Below are 22,275 nucleotides of genomic sequence, written 5' to 3'. Positions count from 1 at the left end.
ACACATGGCAAAGTGCAAATGCATAGCACACTCAAACACTGTGGTTTCAAAGAAATGCTGCCAATTAGTTAAGCAAAGATAGGAAATGTGCACTCAGTTGCTTAGCCCTGAATTTACTGAATGTTCTAATCATAAAGATGGGAAGTGTATAATTATAAAACTTTAAAAGTCTGGTAGACATGGCTCATCTTTAGTCGGGGCACCTGTTGAGGGTGCCACGTTGTGGCTCATGTCAGCGCCTAGGCAAGGACCACGTAGGCACAAAGGAAGTCCCTTTTGGGAGTGATCAAAAGGGCTCAGGAGCAGGAAGAGGCATTAAATTCGCCCTTATGCTTTCCCGAATGGGAGTTCTAACGCAAGGCAGAGAATTAAAGTGGAGCTGGGCAGCAGATAAAGATGTTGTCTTCTCAGATGTCTGCTGAAGCAGGATTCTTTCGACGCTCTTCCTGACCGCAGAAGGGCAGGCAGTGCAAGCAAGAGCGTTCAAGTAGACACACGGCAGACGTCTGTATCCTCAGCTCCCCCGCAGACTGACTGCCAAGTGTGGAAGTTGGACTTCTGCCACTGTTTTATGCCAGGGTGATGCGCTCAGGCGATTGTTAAAAACCACACTTTCAGGGTAAGCGAGTAAATGGTGGCTACTCGATAAATATGAAACCACAACAACGATTTGAAGGAAGTCCATTTGGTCTGTGTTTTCTTTGGTTAGAAAGGCGCTACCAAAAGGCAGCAGCCATAGCCGAGGAGGTCGGATCTCATTCTGGCTACTGTGGCATCACCGGAAAGCAATTTCATTTGCCCTTTGTTCGCCTCATTGAATATAGGTGTGCTATCACAGTTACTAGTGAGAGTTCGATTGTCAGGAGGATTTTTTAATTTAATTTGGCTGTAGCACTAGCAACGGACTCCAATTTGTGCAAACACTTCCTTCCAGTGTAAGCGCTACTGAGCTTTTCGGTAAGCTTCTCAGCTAGGCATGGTGGCGGTGGCCACCCCAGTCTGGGGACTGCTTTTCTGCAGGTAGGAGGTGTATTATTTCAGTACTCATTTAATTTTTGGTCTCTCCTCATTCTAGTTACTAGTAGGGGGCCAATTAGCACTGATTACAGTAATGATTTTGTATAATGGACACCTGTCACCTATGGAGCAGGCAGAGACCGCTAACCTAATTTCATGTGGGTCACCAAATTGTCCTGACAATTAGTTATTAAGAGTCTAAACTGCCTCCTCTTCCTCTGCTCTGCCCTCTGCCCTTTTGGAACCAGCAAGACCTCCAGTAACTATGGATGTCACGATAGTATCACTCTGCAAAGGAGAAACTGTGAATTTTCTGATTTCCACGATTATTTTTGGAAGACGCCGCATTTCATTGGATTATTTCTCTAGTACATGGTAGTAAGCATGTAATGTGGAATCTATTTTAATTGCTGTGATGTAAATGAGGCTTTGGGGTCATGTTACAGAGTGTTAACTGAAAGATCCAGCTATGACTTTAGCATGCCTGCAGGCCTTTTAAATTGTTATGGGAAATTGCAGCATTCAATTGAGTAGATTCAACAGTGAGCTCCCCCAAGGCTTATTACAGTTTGGCAACATGATGCCAATTTCAACTAATGTACCTAATGCCTTTTCCTTCCATCCTTTATCTACAGACGCTTCCTAGTAGATACAACTTGAAAACCTCGGAACACAAGCTGATGAAGTATTACACTTGACACTATAACGCTATGAGCGAACTCCTCAGGGCCTGCGGGGCGTCTCTTTGATGGAGTTCATGATGCTATGAGTATCAAAAAAACTTGTCAGGGTAATAATAGTGAAAAATAAATAGAAATGCTCAATTACTATAATTGAATTTTTGTTAGAGTATTTTGTGATAAATGTTCCGTGAGCAAGGGATCCAACTAACTCAGAGAGTCAAGCAGTGAATGCCCAGATTAATTTATAACATGTTTACAAATGTAATCTAATTCACAAACATGTCCATTTACGATCTCATGAGTTAGCTCCATTAACCCAGATCAGAAAACATATTTCGAACACAAATGTGCCTTCCTGCCCTGTGAGAGAACAGATGGGGGGCCACTTCATTTTTTAAGTAAGTCAAGTACAAATCAGTGTAATTAACACACGCTAACATACCAGGAAACGATTCCCTGTTGTCCAACCAGATGGAGCCCAACACCACAGCCCTTCTTCTCACCTTAGCCTTCTCCTACATAGCTTGAATCACCCCTTCCTGTAAGATCTGTAGAATTAAGGAAGCTAACGACAATGTTACTGGAACTCTGTTCCTTCCCACCATCTTTAAACCATATGCAAGCATGGTTTTCCCATGGGCACCACCAGCAAGAGCATGGAACTGGCTTTGGCGATGAAAGCACCACACATCACACTGCCGTCAGGTACCATGACCCAGACGCGTAGGCAGGACAGCAGTTGAATGGTGTTACCTGCCGTGGGGGGTCATCCTCCCCGGAAAGGTCAAGACACAGAAGCAGAAGACAGCACTTGCCAGAAGCAAAGGCGTAGAAGAGGGAAACAGGAATGGGACGTATCTGAAAGCATCTAGTTAAAAAGACAAATTATGGCTAAAATGTCAAGAAAGTGAATGCCATCAAAACGGATTCTGAAGAAACTCGCTTCCTGTGAATAGCTCCCTGCGAGAATGGTTTATTAGTCTAATCACACCTAATTTTCTAGTTCAACAAATGCTCCGCTAGAGTGTTTATGGCACACTTTGAAGCACTAAACATTTTGGTGGCACACTGAAAGGAATAAAAGATTCCAAACAGCATTGAAAAAGTCTCACGCAATTATAATGCAATTATTTCTATGGTAAATCAATGCCTTACAGTTTCAATAAAGAATAAAAGCAGCCTCATTCCTCCACTCCCTGGTCTTCAAGGCTTGTTACTTGCTAACAATCTAGTGCTTTTTTTAAAAGCAGAGTGGCTCATTGCCTTCATTATCTCGTCTTCCCTACTTTCAGGGGAGAATGACTATGTGTCAGTAAGCACATAAAAAAAAAAATCCTGAAACCGGCTTGGCTGTGAGATGGTCAGCAGTAGCCACATGGACCATGCTACATGGATCATGTTCTCCACCAGCATAGGTGAACTTTTGGTAGGCTAGATCCCACCACTGACATGGGTCTCCCACATACAATAAGAGGAATGGTGAGACCGATGGATCTCACCTCACGCAGCTTAGGAATCAGCCCAGGCTGAGTGGCTCAAACTATTCCAGAGCCATGGTGCCACTAACCAATCCCATGCATCTCTGGTGTGTGTCCCCTCAACACAGACTTCAGCTGCATCATTGTTTCCAGCCGAACCCCATTTGGGGTATAAAGGGCGGGAAGAAGAAGAACTGAAGATAATTGAAATTTTCCCATAGGACCACATTTTTAACCAATTATCATGGTCCTTCTCTACCTCAAATTTCAGTCATCTCAATGAAGAATATACTGCAATGCTGTTTTTTGTTTGTTTGATCTTTGAGACAGGGTCTCTTTCTTTCTAAAACTTAACATATAGACTGGGCTGGCCTGGAACTCACAGAGATCTACCTGCCTCTTCCTTAACAGCCATTGTAGCAAAAGTGTATGCCGGAGAGTCCAGACGAAATACTATTTTTTAAATATCTTCCATATAATAGGTCTTTAATAATGTTTTCTGATTTACGTATGGTTTGGTGTCAAATAAATCCTAGTGATACAGTACAGATGATTTTAATAGAAAATTTAACTTCCTTGAAAGTAAAATTATGGTTTGCATGTTATCGCCTCCTGCCACTTCTAGATTCGGCTCAAAGACTTCTGTGAATTTTTTCCACTTGTGAATATGATACAGAATTTTTATATTCTATTTCATTACGTCCTCCTGAATGTAAAAATAGGGTGATAATAGCAAGGAACCTAGTGCATGAAAATCATGCGGTATTTACTCGTCTCTCTGACTTTTACTGTGGTCAAATTTGTATGTGTCAAAAAAGTAATGGCAGAACAAAATATTCTAATGATAAACATGCAATATAATAACAGGGGGAGAAACTTTTGAGTTAAAAATTAGCTACTAAAATCACCATGTCTGGTTAATATGATGATTTTTCCATCCTTGCAGGGCAGTGTGAAATGTTTCCGAATGGAGACTAGAAAAAGCTGAAGTTGGGTCCGGTGGTGAAAGCCTGTTGTCCCAGCTGCTATGTGGTAGGAAGAGGAAGATGGAAAGGTTAGAGCTTTCCTGGACTATACATTGTATTCAAAACCGTCATGAGCACCTCAGAGAGAACCTATGCCCCCCTCAAAAAAAAAGCCTTATGAAAAGGGTTGGGGATGTAGCTCAGTGGTAGAGATTTTTTTGTGTACCATCATAAGACCCAAGGTTCAATTTCTAGCACAAAACAAGTAAATAACCAAGCACCAAAAACTGTAATGTTAGAACTAAATCATAATAAGAACTCAATAATGTTTGTTTTACACGCATCACTTCATTTAATTTCTAGAGAAAACACATGTTGGCTATTTTATTAACCCTTGTTTACACATGAGGCAACTGTGACTCAAGAATGAAGTATCTTATTCAGGGCCACACAGCACCTACATAGCATGACACAGGCTATCCACCAGATTTGCATTGTATCAACTCAGTCCTGGACATTTGACTACCAGAGACGGTGCATGCATGCAAACTAGGTAAAATCAGATGCAGGTAATACCAATTCTTCTATTTGACTGTGAAAGCTTTTTAGGCAAAATGATGCAAGCCAGCAGGTACTGTTCAGTGGGGCTTTGGTAAAATCTTGACATCTGATAGCTACCAGACAGTCACGTGTCCCAGCATAGTAATCAGGATGCCCAGGCACAGGTGAACAGGCTCAAACACTGGAGCCAATGCAAATAGTTTCCGTGATTATTTTTCCGCACTAAACAGAAATGAAAAGCGCCTATCCTAATTTGGTTAAGGTAGGGCTTAAGCCCAAATCAAATTCGACCTGTGTTTTATGGCGTGGTTCGTGAAAGAAACTGGGTTTCATAAGCAAAATGAAGATAGGCTCCCATCAACCAAGAACGTTGAAATTCACATAACTAATCGCCCATAAAAATGATTACAAACAAACACTAAGAAAAACTCACAAGGCATAGGAGAGTGATGAGATTTCCAGCCCGGTGGCTGATAGAGCGAGATGTATCAAAAGTCCACTGAGCTGGAAAAATGACATGCCGTGAAGAGCTGCTTAGAGTGGGTGTGTTCGGGGTCCTCCATTAGTCAAAGGGATGACTCCCTTCTGTGGACACTCAGGCCTTCATACCCAGAAGCCCAGTTCTTCGTCTGGATCCTCAGATGGAAATGAGGAGGAATGCCTCCGGATCGGTGCTCACCAGGAAAAACGACCTGTCAGATGAGTAGCTCTCAACCCATACCTTAAGAAAGTCCTGGCTGTCTTTCCATTTTAGAAGTAAATAAAATACCGATTTAGCCTGGGTTGCTTTAGTATTGTCTTCTGTACCATTGTCTGGGTTTTGAGTGGGTATTTTGACCATTGCTTTCAGCCAATCATAACTACGATGCCTTTCTATTTAGCTTTTTAAAGAAAAAAAAACACATTTCACTTTGTTAAAGGGAAAAATACTACAGATACAAAGAGGAAAACTACATATCACAGACTACCAAACATCCTTCCGCAACGCATCTTAGTTTCAGAACTGCTAGTCCAGGGACCCTTGGTAAAGTAGTGCTGCCTCCTCGGCATCCAAAGACACTTCAAAAACGTTTGCAGAATAAAAACACACAAGTGAACAATGACCCACAAACAACAGCCCTCAGGGATGCCAGAGCTACTGTGTCCAGATTGCAGAAGCAGCTCCTCCTCTCTACAGCACTGGGAATTGAACCCAGAACCTTGGACGTGTGAGGCAATTACTGTGAACTATACCCTCAGCCCCCAGAAGCATGTGCGTATTCAGGTGTGTGGAGACACATGTCTATATGTGTGAAGGCCAGAAGCTCTATGCCATGTAGGGTGCCTTTCTCAGTGAGGCTCAACTTATTTTCTGAGACGAAGCCTCTCAGTGAATCCAGAGCTCATGGATTCAGCTAAGTCCTTTGGCTGGTGAGCTCCAGCTGCCAGTTATCAGTCCCCTCTGCACTTGGCCAGTGTGCTCGGTTATCAGTCCCTCTCCAGAGATGAGATTGCAGACATGCGACTCTAACTCAGCTTCCTGTGTGAATGCAGGGGGTGTGAATTCAGCTCCTCACGCCTGCAAGTATTCTATTGACCAAACCACAGCTTGCATCCCATGGGTGGTGGCGATGTGTGCCTGTAATACCAGCATGCAGGGAGTTGAAAGCCAGAGAATCGCAAGTTTAAGGCCAGCCTGGACTGAGTTCCAGGCAAGCCTAGGCTACTCTCAAGAGCAAAATAGAAAGCTGGGCATAGTGTGTCTCGGCTTAAACACCAGCGCTCTGGAGGCAGAGGCAGGCAGAACTCTGCCAGTCTGGTCTGCAGAGTGAGTTCCAGGACAGCCAGAGCTATACTGTGAGACACTGTCTCAAAAACAAACAAAAACTAATGAATGAACAAACAACAAAAAAGGAAAAAGAAGGAAGGAAGGAAGGAAGGAAAAAAGGAAGGAAGGAAAAAAGGAAGGAAGGGAAATTGGCAGAGTTGGGGACATACCTCAGCAATAGAGCACAGGTGTCTAGCATATATAAGAACCAACATTCAGTACTCAGTACTAGAAAAAGAATAAAAACATCAAACAGCAATAACAACAAAACCTGGAAAAATTATCTTTCTCCAAGATCCTCTAAGGTAACTGGCTAGGGCTTGCTAAAACAACTGAAACTACTATTTAAAAACAAAATGTGTTGCCAGGCCATGGTGGCACATGTCTTTAATCCTATCCCTTGGGAGGCAGAGGCAGGCAGATCTCAGTGAGTTCAAGGCCAGCCTGGTCTACAGAGTGATTTCTGGGACAGCCAGGACTACAACACAGAGAAAACCTGTCTTGAAAATCTAAAATTAATAATAATAATAAATGACAATAATAATAAAATAATTGTGTCATTCATCAAGAGTCCTTTGGGCCTGACGCTTTTCTTATCTTTACCATTCTCCCTTCCTCCTTCCTTCTCCCTCTTGCTTCCCGTCTTTCTCTCCCTGGAATTCAAAAGCCACCAACGAGACACCAGCGAAGAAGTACCCAGCAGTTATTAAGTTCAGAGAATCCCCCCTCCCCGCTCCTTAGTTGGATGCTGACCTTATTCCAGGTGCTCTTGTGTCACCAAATTGTCATTTGGCTTACAGCATACAGTCCGTCAAGGGAGGTCAAGCAGGGACTCAAGACAGGAACCTGAGGCACGGGCTGAGGGTTTGAGAAACCATGGAGGAAAGCTGCTTCCTGGCTTGCTCTCCCTCGGGTTGCTCAGCTCCCTTCCTTATACAGCTCAGGCCATCTGCCCAGAGGTGACCAACCCACAGCGAGCAGTGATGTAGGGTCCATTCCTACATCAATATGCAATAATGAAGATACTTCATAGAAATGGCCACGGGCTGGTGAAATAGAGGCAATCCCTCAGTTGAGATTCCCTCATTCCAGGTACGTCTTAAGTCTGACAAAACTTAGAGTTGACAAAAACCAAAAACAAACAAAACTCTCAACACACTAGTCTATTCATTGTGAAACTTCAAAAGAAGGAAAATAAAAAATAAAATAAAACCACTCTGTCACCTATAAAAAGTCAGTGGTGTGTTGCCGGGTGTTGGTGGCGCACGCCTTTAATCCCAGCACTCGGGAGGCAGAGGCAGGTGGATCTCTGTGAGTTCAAGACCAGCCTGGCCTACAGAGCCAGTTTCAGGTTAGGCTCCAAAGCTACAGAGAAACCCTGTCTCGAAACACTCCCCCCAAAATTCAGTGGTGGGTCCTACTGTGAGTGGAGTCACAGGGGACCCTTCCTTGTCGCTAATGCTTTCAGAAGTGGGACTTTTAAAGACAGTTTAAAGTGTATATTTCTACTTTGTTCAATTGATTATTCATGAGTTGAAAATAGTTAAATTGACAATAGTATTTTTCTTGCTCACCTCAATTCCCTTCGGCTCCTCCTCCAGCTCTCACTGTGCCTCGTGTCAGACCTGCACTGTGTGCTGAAAACTGAGGTGACAGAAAGCCAGTAACAGAGGGAGGGATGTGTTGTGTTTGTAGATATTATTTAAAAATACAAACAGTCTTATACAGGCAAGCTCAGACAAATTCTAAGCTTGAGTGTAACCTTAAGCAAAGGAAGGGAGGAAATTTGGCAAACCCACTGTGGGGTGGTAGAACGGTGTAAACTATGGTTGGCCCACAATAAATCTCTACCTGCTAGAAACATCCTGTCTACAGGGAGAGTTTTTAAGGAAGTTAAAGGAAATATGGGAAATGATAAACACACATGTTCTTATCTTTGCTACTAAAGTTTAACCATGTACAAGTGTTCAAGAGGTGGCTCTTTTTAATTTCCTTCGAAATGCACACTCACAGGCACACATGCATTCATCTACAAACAAATACACACACACACACACACACACAATGTTTTTTGTTGTGTTTGTTTGAGACAGGGTCTTGCTATGTAGTCCAGGCTGACTTTCAATTTGGGATGATCCTATGTTTTCTTTCAGGTTCTGGAATTACAGACATGAGCCACCATTCCTGGACATTATTTTCTCTGTATGAAGGATACCTTCAGAATTCAAAAGCAACAGCAAAAACAATGGATTACAAAGAATTCACCCCCTCCCAAACGTCATGAGTAGATGGAAAGGCCAGGTTAAGAGAAGAGCTCAAAGGTCACTTCAGGACAAAATGAAATCACTTATTTTGGAATAAATCATTAAATTGGATTCTGGTTCATGAAACCAGAAGATTGTCAACTCATGTCTATTAGTTCTTTTTAGATTCCACTACTTTGCTGAAGTTCAGGTAGAGCCAATGAACTGTAGCAGAGGCCCTGTCTTCTGCATGTCACAGTGAGGGTGGGCAAGAGGGCTCCTTGGGTAAACGCACTGATTTCCAAGCCTGGAGACTCAAAATTAATCTTCAGAATCTACGTGATTGAAGAAACTGATTCCTGCAAGTTTTCTTCTTACTTCCACATATATGCTGTGGCATGTGCACAGGAGCACATGTGTGTGCACACATACACACACACACACACACACACACACACACATACACACACAAGCATGCACGCATGCACACAAGCACACAATTACAGCTAGCTAGAAATATCTATGACTTTGAAAATAAACTACATTCTCTTCAGCTGTACAGACCAATAAAAAAAAAACACAATTAACAATAGCACATGTAAGGCAGGAAAAGAATTGAACCTCGCTAGCGGTGACACATACCTGTCACCTCTGAAATGGAAATGGACATAAGATGTCACTGTCAGCTTCAGCACTTTTCAGAATGCTTAGCACAAGTGTCAGGCCAGGAGCCAGCAATACGAGCCCTGTATCTTGATGTCTGTGTTTGTTAAGATCCAAGGCTCCAGATCTCATAATCCAAAACACAGAAAAGAGAAAATACAAGTTATTTCTGTCCTCTTTGCCAATGTCTGGACTTTAGAAGGATCACTTTCTTAGAAGTCTCCTCTTCCTGCCCCCTTGTCTTCTTCTCTCTTTACCCTCTTCCTTCCTTCCTTCCTTCCTTCCTTCCTTCCTTCCTTCCTTCCTTCCTTCCTTCCTTCCTTCCTTTCTTCCTTCCTTCCTTTCCTTCTCTGCTCTTCCTTCCTTTTTCTTTCTTATTTTCTTTTATTTCCTTCTTTCTATTTATTTATTTATTTATTTATTTATTTATTTATTTATGGCCAGGAAAGCAAGGAAACTGTCTGAACAAACGACCTCCTTGAGTACAGTGGGGCTTTCGCAGCATTCACATCAAAATGGGCAATAATCACCCTGCCCGCGGCGGAATGGAAAACACCCCCTAATAGCACAGTGGGCCTGGCTTTCCCTAACCTGCTCTGCCATCCTCCTGTCCTTCGCGCGCTCAGCTATCAGTCACTTTCAGTCACGTGACCACAGCAGGTAATTTAATTTACTTGTCTCATTTCTACAACAGAGGATAATAACACCTTGCCTTTTTGGAAGGAGCGGCTAGGTTTAAATTATCCCAAGTTGCCTGTTAACCCGAGGATCTATAATTTAGAGATTTCTCAAAGACAGCGTATTCTCTCCTAATTTCTGTGACCTTGATCCGCAGCAAAGCGTCTGTGTTCCTCTGTAACACGAACAAAGGAAAGCCACATGGTGTACCATCTTCTGTGCGCCTCAGAAAATGATGTTGTAGCTTCGTTATCTCATTGGCTAAAATAAATGAATTCCAAATCCATATTCTTCAGTGAGAGCAACAGGGGCCCCAGCTCCCCTTTCCTTTGTTCCGTATTGGTTCAATCAAGTCCTGAAGAGTTTGTCAAGTTTTATGTTAGCATTTCAGAAAGTAGCCAATTAAGACTCTTTGAATTGCAAACCTACAGATCTACAAATGGCTTTGCTTCGACCTTTTCTCAAATTTCAACAAAGTAGATGTTAATAACGAGAAGAAGCTAGAGCGACTGAAAAACTTGCACAGAATATTGGATAATTTAGAATCCACGGCAGCTCTTTCTATATTGGTATTTCTCAGACTACACCTTCTTGAATTGCCCGTAAACCTTGCAAGGGAACATTTGTTTTTTACTAAATGTTTCTTTTCTGCTTCCTGTTCTTCAAATAACAGTGTACAAGCCGACATGGGGAAACACACACAAAATCCCAGAGTTTTGCAAACTGCGCCCACCTCTGAGGAAGCTTCCAGCATAACCATAGCTCAAATAGCTGTAGCTGAAAAGAGAATCTGCTGGCTCCTTTTGCTTGGGAGGCCTGGGATTTCTGTCATGTCACACCAAGCTCTCTTGAGGAGTTTCTTTTATATTTACACATTTATTAATTATTTAAATCGTTATCAAAGACCTCCTAGGTGCCGAGATCTGTGTTATACACCCGGTCTTGAAGGGTGGGCAAGCACCCTGTTCTCATACACCTTTTAGTTCAGCAGAAACAGACAAGCAAATAAGTAAGGAAATACACATGAGAATTACACCTGGCTATGAGTTCAGATCGAGTAGAAGGACCCCTAAAGTGAGCACATGTGAGGGGGTGGATGGTTCTCTCTGAAACCAAGGTAAGACAGATGGATCCCTTGATCAAAGTCCGAGAGATGGTATGCCAAGAGTACCACGGGCCCGCCCAAAACTGTAGACATAGAATAGGCATGGGAACTGCGTGGGCCATGGAGCAGAGGGGAGGCCAGAGGAAGCCCTATGTGTGAGTAGAAGAAACAATAGGTCCTGAGGGAGGAACTGAGTCACTCGATCTGTCATTGAGTCCCTGCCCCGGGACAGAAGAACCACAGTTGTACTGAACCCTCGTTACCCACAAATGGCCCAGTCACACATTCTCCGCGGCCAGTGCTGGCCGGCTGCTTTGTATCCTCCCTTTGTATCAACCATGAAGCAGTCCCCTCTCTCTGGCCTCGCCACCTCAAAGAGCCTAAATGAGAAACGTAGGGAATGTCAACCCCACAAGGAGCTATTATGAGTGGATGGCTAATACAAGAAGCTATTCTTAGCTCGGAGGCTGACACACAGCTCTAAGAAATCCAGGGAACGTGTCTTGATGCTAGGCACCTTGTAGACTAGAGCCCCGCAAACAAAAGGAAGCTTTTAGTCTAAGAGGTAATGAAGAAGCAGTCAGAGGCCACCATTCTCATTCTGTGCTGTAGAAAGTAAATCCAGAAGAAAACAACACTTCCATTTTAAAGAGCACCTTCGCTTCAGAAAGCTGAAGAATTCAGAAAAAAAAGAATTTATCCTGCTTCCCCACTTACCTGATGATCGTATAAAGCAGCTAGTTATTTGGATGCGTGAACAAACCGTACGAACTCACAAATTTCCTGTTTTTTTGTCAGCAAGGGTGGAAATGTCACACAGCTTAGCAAATACACAACTAATCAAAGGAGCTGATCTTTGGTAAGAATGGGTGGGCTCTCTTCCTGACCACAATTAAATCATCTAGGTTTAAATTCTTCACCACGAGAAGGGAGGACAAAAAGGAATCGAGAATGCATCGCTTCCCAGAGACTGACACACGAAGGCCAAAAGTTCTCCATACACATGTATAACATGTGGTAGCACGTTACATGTGGTGACATGTTACATGTGATTACATGTTACATGTGGCAACATGTTACATGTGGTATCACAACTGGCGCCTTGCAGGTAAGAAACTGGTGCTCTTAAGAGATTAACTCCAGAAAACTGTACAAGGAGAGTAGCATTTTATGCTTCTTCCCTGCTTGCTTGAGGATCCGTCCTTATTTTTCTACCATTGTCTTTCTCGTATTCAAAAAGAAATATACATTCTCTTTTCGAGGAAACTCTTCTATCAGAATCAGAAATGCAAAACAGCCCAGAAAGTTGAGAGGAAAACTATCACAAGCAATGTGTCCTTTCTAAAATGAAATATTGGGGTCAAGGTATAGATCAATGATAGAGCAGGTATTTAGCATATACAAGGTCTTGAGTTCAATCCTTAGCACCCCAAAATTAGATAAATAAGGAACGAAGCCTCGTGCCTCTTGGTGATAGCATGCTTCTAGAACATGCATAGGTCCTGGGTGTGAGCCACAGTGTTGTAAGCAAAAAAAAATGTACTTTGTCTCAATTCCATAATATTTAAAAGTGCTTTGGTGACAAGGAAAACACCACTGTCAAGGGCACTAGGCTTATTTTGTAAGCACAGAAGGAGCATAGAATGAACGAAGGGATCCAAAACAAAGGTTTCACACTTGAACTGAAGGTCTATAATGTCCCCCACCCATGGGAAAACTTCCACTAGTTACAGCTAATTAACTTCCGGACAATCTTTTGGTCGATCAAGAATCGCTCTGACTCTAACCATCTCTGGTTTGGAAACTTCTTTTATGATGTATAACTTGCAGCTAAATCCAAATCGCCCATTGCCTTCATCCTTTAATGATTTATTCTGCATCCTTTTCAAGAAAGAACAGCTTTGCTCAAATATTCCAACAGAGTTTCCCCTCATTTGAGAGGGAAACAAATATCTGGTATAAAACAGAGTAAGACAGTGAATGATTTCACAGCAATTTAAAAAATTACTGCATGCTTTCATGGATCCAAAGTATTTAGGCCTACTCAGTGTCGTTGGTCCCCAGCTGGTGAGTTCCCTACTTTAATTTTCAGGCCCCGACAGCTAAAACATCCACTGTAAACAGCTACGCCCTGCTACTCCAGATGTCATCCTTATTTCTTCCAAGAAGCAAACGAGAAAAATCCAAGTGGCATAAGAAATAAAAATCATCGGATGAGAGGTTTAATCACAATTTTTACTGTTTCCTGTTATATTATTTGTTTTGCTCTTGCATATGAGTTCTGCTCTTTGAAGCCCTAAAGTATTAATATTGCCGCTTTTGCTGCACGAGTTTGTTGCAATTGTAAAGTCTAAAAATCCACACCGAACACTAGCTTCCAGATATATTTCCAAGTGAATAAGATACTATATCTTGCATCACTAGTAATATACGTAATTTTTTTCTTATCATGCCATAAAATCTAATTAATTTAATATAACTGGAAGAAATTACGTAAAACTATTTAGCACTCAAAAAATAATTCTTTTACCCCATACCGCCCAATTTTTGTCAATCACATCAAACGGTAGTCAGTGACCTCCTTCCACCTCTAAACATTTTAAGGAGAGAGAGCCGTCGGAGTTATTTAAAAACAAGTGACGATACAAATATAATGCATAATAAAAATAAGTGTTGCATTCAGGGACTTGAAGGAATCAATAATCGATAATGGGCATACAAGTTACGCTTGGCCATATTCTGACTTGCAGGAAGTTCAAGTCTTGTCTTAAAAAAGAACAGCCCATACATTTTTAGGTTGTGTCTATACCTGGGAATCAGGAGCCTGCTGGGAAATGGGAGCATTTGGCTGTCTTGGTTAATGTGGGGCTGTGGTCAGCAGCAGTGCAGCCTCTGGGAAGGATCCCAAAGGCTGCTCTTTCATTTGGATCTCGCTACAGCATCCTACTTCACATCCGCCTCCCTGGCCTTGGGGGAACAAAACTGCCTTTATAGCTCTCCACTGGAAGGGCCACAGGCACACCCAGACTGAGGACTTTCAAAGCTGCCCCTTCCCAGATGCTCTGGCTGTGGTCAACATCTGGCCCACGTCAATTCAAGACTGGACTATAAACACATCATCCTTCCAAGAAGAGAGCGGCATCTGTCCAGGGGTTCAGAGCTAGTGACTGTTGACTGTTCCGGGGTGGCCGCGAAGAGAACTCTGCAAGGGTGACTCTTCAATGTTTGCCACTAGAGTCCTTGGACCTCCACTAACCATATAGCAAGAACACAGCCACAAAACAAAACAAAACAAAAACAAAAAACCAACCAGCAGCATTAACAGTGCCCAGTTCAAAAAGCAGAGCTCACACACAAGAGGAAAATCAATAAAAGAGTGGAGAATGATAAAAATTGTGATGAAAGCTTTAATCGGTCACCAGGCTGGTCCTAAGACTTCATAATCACAACTCGAGCTTCATGGTCTTAGCAGAAAACCATCTAAAATCACAACTTAAAAGAAAACCAAACAAAACATCCGGTTGTTCAAAGCAAACGGGATGGGGCACACCCAGTGACAGTTGTAAATTTCTGACTAAAAAATGTTTGACCCTGAAAGAGGGAATCTTGAGGTTCACCCAGGTCTGTGAAGGACCAGGCAACATGGAGCCCAGGAAAGCCCCCTCAACATCTCCCTCCACATCCCCGCTAATCACCACTGTCAAAGCATTTGGGTTAACAAGCCCCTCTTTTAAAATGCAAATATCCCCAGGGAGAGTTGAACCTCATTCATACCTCAGTGCGAATTAGTTTAATTAGATAATCAGATCTAATTAATTGAGGGCTCAGGGAAAGAGAGTTTTGATTGAGGTGGGCCTAAGGGAGGGAAACTTTAGAAGGGATTCCAGGGAGCTTGTGAAGAATGTGGAGGAGGCATGAGGACAGTGGGTTGGAGGGTGCTGGAAAGACCCAAAAGGAGCGAGGGTGTGTGAGGCAAACTCTGGCTGTTCCATTGTTTTGTCCAGGATCTTAAGCATCTGTACCAGAAGGTTTTCCATCAATGCGGTAACACCATGACCAAAAGTAACTTGGGGAGATAGTGGTCTATTTGGCTTAAAGGTCCAATCACAGTCCATTCCGAAGGGAAGTCAGGGCAGGCACTCAGACAGGAACCGGGAAGCAGGAACTGAAACCAGATCATGGAGGAACACTGTTTTCAGGCTTGCTCTCCCAGGCTCGATTACTCCTTGATTTTTTTTTTAAATGGGTCCATCTGGCCAGAGGTGTGGCACCACCCACAGTGGGCAGGGCACTCCCACATCAAATGTGAATAGAGAAAATATGCCTCTAGTCAGATTGGCCTGCAAGCAAGTCTGTGTGTTCTCTTCCCTGAACATTCTAGCTTGTGGCAACGAAGCTAGACGCACCAGCATCACGGCAAGTTAGAAAACAAGGATCATGCCTAGGCTACAAGTTACACTGTTCTCAGTTCATACTCATCGGGCCAACGTTCCTATTTTAAGAAAGGAAGAAGGCGTAGGAGGCTAAGAAAGAGGAAGACAGATGTGTCGCTCCACTCTCTTTACTGTGAATGGGTCCCGTGTGCAGGTCTCCAGATTCCTCTGCTTGGAAGACTACGTTTCTTCCACGCAGTTACCGGAGCCACCTGGACTCTGATAACCGACAGCTCTCCTTATGGCTGCCGCTGTTTATCAAGCCTGGTTTGGAGGGAGCTCGCTTTGAATTCCCAAGCAGAGTGTCCCGAAAGATGCCACTAGGACAGGGAAGTATAACCTAGTAGCCGATCAAGTTCATATCCTGACCATGGAATACACTTGCAGCGATCGCCTCCTGCTAGGCTGAAAAGCAGGGGATTAAATGCTTACTGTACAGGGTTATAGCAAAGCTGCGGTGAGGCAAGGTGGTGAAGCAGGGAGGTATTCGCTCAGCGCAAGCCGGCATGAGAAAGGTAACAGGCATGTGTGTGTGTGTGTGTGTGTGCATGCACATGCATATGCCTGTGCATTCATAATGGTAAACACAGACCGCAGATCTTACAGTGCTTGCCCCTACTTCAGTCTCTCACACCTAAATTGTACCCTGGGTAAACACCTCTTCATCCCTCAGCTCTCAACTGGAATAACCTGTCATAGGGGAAACGGTGAGCAGAATCCTCCTCAACCCCTTAGCATTTTATATCAGCATGCTCCGCGTGGCCCTCGTCTATCCAGGTTCGTATTCACGGTCGCTCTGGGAGTGCAGCTTGCTACACTCGAATTTACAACCCCCCTGCCTCATCCCTCCAGAGTTGGGATTTGGCCATGAACCCCTCCCCCAGCCCCCAGCCCCGTGGCTTGTGGCAAGTTCTTTGAGGACAAAGAACAAATCCTTGGCGCAGGCACTGTATTCTCCACGCGTAGTAGGCGGTGAGTGCTCCGTGCCTGTGTTCAGAGAGTGGAGAAGGGGGAAAGATCAAAGCCTGAGTGTGTACCCACAGGGCCATTGAGACTGGAGATCTTAAAGGTGCTGCGAGCAAAGAATGCAGTCCTTTTGAATTGAAGGCAGATGTTGACACAACTTGTTTCTAGCAATACAGGTAAAAAAAAGTTCCCGAATGAGAACATTTTGTACCAATGTAAAAACAATATTTCAGAGGACCGTTCCTCGTGCTCGGATGGAGCCTAAGGGATCAAAATCTAATTCAGCGGGATAAACAATTCTAGCACCAAGATATGCACGATTCACTTTTTACAAGGTGAGTTCTACATAGAAAACATCCCCCAAATACGCGCACAGTAGAAAGTCTGTGAGATGCCTCCCCTGCCCCAAGGTGACTCTCGGAAATCGCTGGGTTTGTTTGCCTCTTCGTTGAGATGCAGGTATCATAATGCATGGCCACCTTCGAGTCTCCTATATTCCAACAATAAATCTTTACAGCCTCACATTTTTCTCATTAAAAGAAAAACAGCAGTGCCAAATCGTTCCTTAGCATTGTTGCTTGTTCCATAAACAACAGGAGGCATTCGTATGGCCCAAACAGCTTTCTCATAGGCTGAAAAGGGGGAAAAAAAGACAAGCATGAAAAAAAAATTGTTTTGGGGGAAACCTTTTTTATGGGTCCTTATTGCATATGTCCAAGTTTTAATAAGATTACTAAGAAAGACATTCTGGGGAACAATAATATAACCGAGACTCGAGGAATATAATTAAGTGTCTCTCCACCTTCTCTGAGTCCCAAAGGAACAGCCGAGTCTGTGCCCAGGGCATGCTTGCAGAGAAGGCTTTCTGTGAAGGGGACATCTCTGGGTGGACTCTGAGTGTGTACCAATGGGTCCTCTGGTCTGTTTCTCCATCTCTGTGTCTGTGTTCACCCATCACAGTCTTGGAAAAGAAACAGGGAAAAGGGTGGGATGCATGTCCTAAAGTAATCTGAGTTTGATTGTAGCTCTAACACTTTCTTTGTTGTCTGGCTTGTGGTCTGGCACACAACCTCTCAGTCAGCAGTCTCTAGGGATTCTATAATGTAGCGACGTATAACCCTTCTGGACTAGGTCCGACACATAACAGAATTCAAATCTATGATGTCTTCATCACTGGTCTATTGCTGGGAAAAGACACCAGGGCAAAGGCAACTCTTACACTGGAAAGCATTTAGTTGTAGGCTTGCTTACAATTTCAGAAGCTTACCCTAATTCACAGAGTGGAGAGGAGGAGAGAACTGGGCCTACCATAGGCCTTTGAAACCTCAAAGCTCACCTCCAGTGATACATTTTCTCCAACAAGGTCATATCTACTCTAAAAGGCCACACCTCCTAAACCTTCTCAAATAATGCCACTACCTGATGACTAAGCATTTGGAGCCAGTCTTTTCTTCTCTGCGTAGCTTTGGAGCCTATCCTGGGTCTCCCTCTGTAGACCAGACTGACCTCGAACTCACAGAGATCTGTCAGCCTCTGCCTCCCAAGTGCTGAGATTAAAGGCAGGTACCACCACCCGACTATGCCACCATGACTCGGATGGGCCATTGTCATTCAAACCACGGCATATGGTTAATTCTAGTCCTTGTCCTCTATTCCCTATGCCCTGCTGGCATCTAACTCTATTCTACTGTAATTCCTCTAACTGATGTGGCTGGCATTCCAACATGACGAGGCTCTTTCATGCTGTGCCTCCTGGCCTCTAACTTCCTTTGGAGACGGTAGCTCTGTAAGATAACTTAGAGTCAGAGATGAACGTGGCCAGGGACACACATGTTCACGAGCATGTCATCTATGTGGAGCCTGTCAGAGAGTTAGTCAGCATATGTAAATTATCCTAGGCAGTCGGAAGGATCATATATCCATTCACCTTTGTACACACAATCTAAGGTTCTGTGAAATTAAACTCTTCTCTACAAGGCTTTCAAAGGTGTAAAAGCAGTAGGGAAATCCCTTGGGATGGACTACTATGTTAGCTCTGAAAACAGTTTGGTGAACTCCAGTGACAAGTGAATTGCAGTTTTGGGGTTCAGAAACAAGGCCTTCACTCCCGAAATCAGGCTTCTGGAACTGCCTTTGGGAAGCAGAGGCACGGGAAAAGGTACCCAAGGCATCTCCTTTACTCCTTCTTGTGCCTTCAGTCACCAAGCACTTACTGAACATTTACATACGCCAGACTCTCCACGTAGACTAGGGATTCATAGAATGAGACACTGCCCCTACAGTTCAGTGCCCAGTCCATTCAGGGGAAAAACCAAGGGGCCAGTTAGACTTGCGAATCCAAAGAGAAATGAGGCATCAGAAAAATTTCTTCAGAAGCAACGAACCCTGGATGTCTTGTGCAGTATAGGTAGGAATCCAGCTGATCGGGAGTACTCCAGAGTTGAGGACATATGGGGGGTGGGGCAGAGGAAGAAGCAAATTGGGGGCACATCATGTAGTGTCCTGAAGTCTAACCTATAACATAGAGATATGGACTCAAAGGTGATTGCACAAACAGACGCTGATGGAACTTGCTCATCATATAGGGAACCTGGACAGTATTCTGAGAACAAACTTAATTGTCTCACTAAATTAAACTCCTGCCAGACCAGAATTTTGCCTTGCCTTTTTGTACACCTCTGAGCCTTATATATATAATCCTTATTTTTTGTAAAAAAAAAAAAAAAGCTAAACTGTGAATGGGTTTGTTTCTAAATAAATCTCATTTGCTCAGAAAAAGGATCGTCTCTCTGTGACTTCACTTTTCCTAAGACTTTACACCTCCATCAACACTCCCCTCAAAGAAGCTTTGTGAAAATACGCACACACGTGCACTGGTCTATGTCCTCATAAACCCATCATGCACTGGGAAGGCCAGAAGCTGAAGATGCACTCCCTGCACTCCACTGGCCCGGCAGCTGAGCAAGCAGTCCACCTTGGAGCTTGTGCGTCTCCCCTCGCGGTACTAACTGGACGCTGTGACTTCATGTCACTGTCTAGCATCATAGCTAGCCCAGAAAAAGGGCAAGATTCAGCGTCGGAAACAAACAGGGTTTCTGCTGCGTAGGATTGCCTTTCTGCCCTCATCTAGGCAAAACCATTCGAAGCTCAGCAATCGAGCGTTAGGAGCCATTTGTACTGTTTAAATCGAAACTTGCCTGTTTGTTACATGGCCAGGCTGCACAAGACAGTTCTGACACGTGTGCTTATACGGGGCTGATGGCCACCGCCTCGGAGGTGTGACGGAGCATACCAGAAAGCGGAGACAGACGTCTGCTCTTATAAACAATGGCCTTGAAATTTAGTCAAGGACGATTCAGCAAAGTTTTCATTTCTCGCTTTCCTCGAAACATCTATGAGTATTTGAAAATGGAACCCAGAAAACCAGTTGCAACTGACTTATTTAATGCATTTCTGGACTAACTCTTCTCTCTTTTTTTTTTTGAAAACCAGTTGCAACTGACTTATTTAATGCATTTCTGGACTGACTCTTCTCTTTTGTTTTTTTTTTTTCTGCCTTTGAATATGTGTGTGAGCCCTGAACAAATGGCTCTGTGCTTGGGGATGTAGGGCCCCATACTCCATGAGATGTTCCAGTCTGACGGCGGAGAATATAGTTAGTTCTTCAGGGTCAGACTGAACTGTGTTTGCCAACAATTTATGATTTCCCTACTAGACGGTTAGATGCATAATACCACTCTGAAGGTACTTTCCCCACTCAAACCATGGAAAAGCAGCGTCTGCTGTGTTCAATCCTTCCACGCAAGGCTTGCCATGTAGGATGTGAGCGAACCACCGAATCACCCCATGTTCGCGCGCATTAGACAGTTGGTAACTGAGAATGAGCGCTCACTCCATGACAGGTACATTTCTGAATGTTGGGTCTGGAACAATGAAATATGCAAAATTCACGGAACTTACACGACAACACACATGTATGCATGTAAATAAGGGTCTACGCGTTTCAGAAAATAAGTACTTTGAGAAAACGAAAGGTCATGAAAAACAAAGAGACTCTCCAGAGGAGGAACATTTTCTTTCTTTCAATGGTCAGGAAATCATTTCTTGGAAAGCGACAGTTGAACTTATAAACAGAAGCACTCGCTGGGAGTGAAAAAGAAGGCGGAGACGGGGGAGGGGGGGTCTGGAGAAAGGGAATTGCAAGAAAAGAAGCACACGAGAAGAGAATGGTCTGAACACCAGCTTAACGCATTGCAGACACCAGCAGACAGCCTGGGCGGCTGATGAAGGATGAAGTAACACGTGAAGGGGCGCCGAGAAGAAAGGGTCAGGCGGCGGTGCTCAGAGCGTACTGGTTAAAGCTCCAGTTTCACGTGACCATCGCCGGAAAGCATCTGGAGAGGTTTAGGCCGGACTGACGCCATCCAATCTGTGTTCCCACAACGCAACTCCTGAATGGAAAGTGGAGAGAAGTAGAGAGGGCAAAGCTGGAAACAGGGAGACTGGGAGCCTTTGAGGTAACCCAGGTGGGAGACATTCTTCAGCCAAATGAATTGGTGAATTTGCCCGAAATTTACCACGAGTGAGCAAAACTGAGAACAAAGCATTGAATGCCGCGTGCTCTGAGAACCGTTCATGGCTGGGGCTAGGCGCCGCTTCCAGGACTTGATAGGAGGTTGTCCTGTCTGCCACATCCTTCAACATCTAAAAAGAAGGGTGGGTCGGGGAGAGAGAGGAGTGTGGGCCCCATCACCCTCAGGACAGCTTGGGCAAAAACTTTCTCCTCCCAACTGAAAACCAAAGCGGGCGGGCGGGGGTGGGGGGCAGACATAGTGGTGCAGGCACAAGATGGGAAGTGGGGAGGTCAAGTCTCTGCTTCAGCAGCTGCTCAAGACAACAGAAGCTTCATTGCTTCATGGGGAAGCTGTCTCAGATAGGGGTCGGCAGAGTGATGGGCAGAGACACACAGCAGGTTGCAAGCCTACTGTCCTCTGTGGTTAGGATGAGGCTGTCTCACACCCTGGATTGAGATAGAAGATGGCTGACCCAAGCAAATTTGTCTATACCCTTGACAATGCCTACTTAAAAACAAATAAACAAAACAAACAGCAAACATCTCCATTTAGAAGACACCACAGCCACAGAAGCATAAGGTTAAAGCATACTGCCAGTCCAAAGAATTAAGTTGTAGCATTGATTGTAGCCAGAATGGTGCTTCTTGCAAGGAGGCTCTGCTGAAAGTAGAAGTTAGGAAAGCCACATGAAGTGTCCCCTAGAGTGACACCTGCTACAAAATGATTGCTAACAGTCCACAACCCATTTTAACTCTCAATGATCAATTTTTATCTTTGAAAATTATTTAATGTATCACACACACATACACAACCTAACATTGGTTTATCTCTCAAACTATCAAGCAAAGAAGCAGGGCTCCTCCATGAAGCCAAGTCTTGCCACAATTTCATGTGTATATCTGCCCATTTTTGCACAGCATTCCTCTTTACCTACTCAAATCTTCTCCTCTCAAACACCCTGATCTCTATTATTACCCCCTTCCCCAATTTTGGCCTAAAACGACCAGTCACACCATTAACCTTTAGAGGATTCGCATTCTGTTCTGTATACTAACCCATAATCACACGCTGCTTGCAAAGGGTTTCCGCCATTGAAAGGAAA

Source organism: Myodes glareolus, chromosome 23 (genome assembly GCF_982192425.1).
Source record: "Myodes glareolus chromosome 23, mMyoGla1.1, whole genome shotgun sequence".
NCBI lineage: Eukaryota > Metazoa > Chordata > Mammalia > Rodentia > Cricetidae > Myodes > Myodes glareolus.
The sequence above is the reverse complement of the archived record's forward strand: the minus strand, read 5'-3'. Positions refer to the sequence as shown.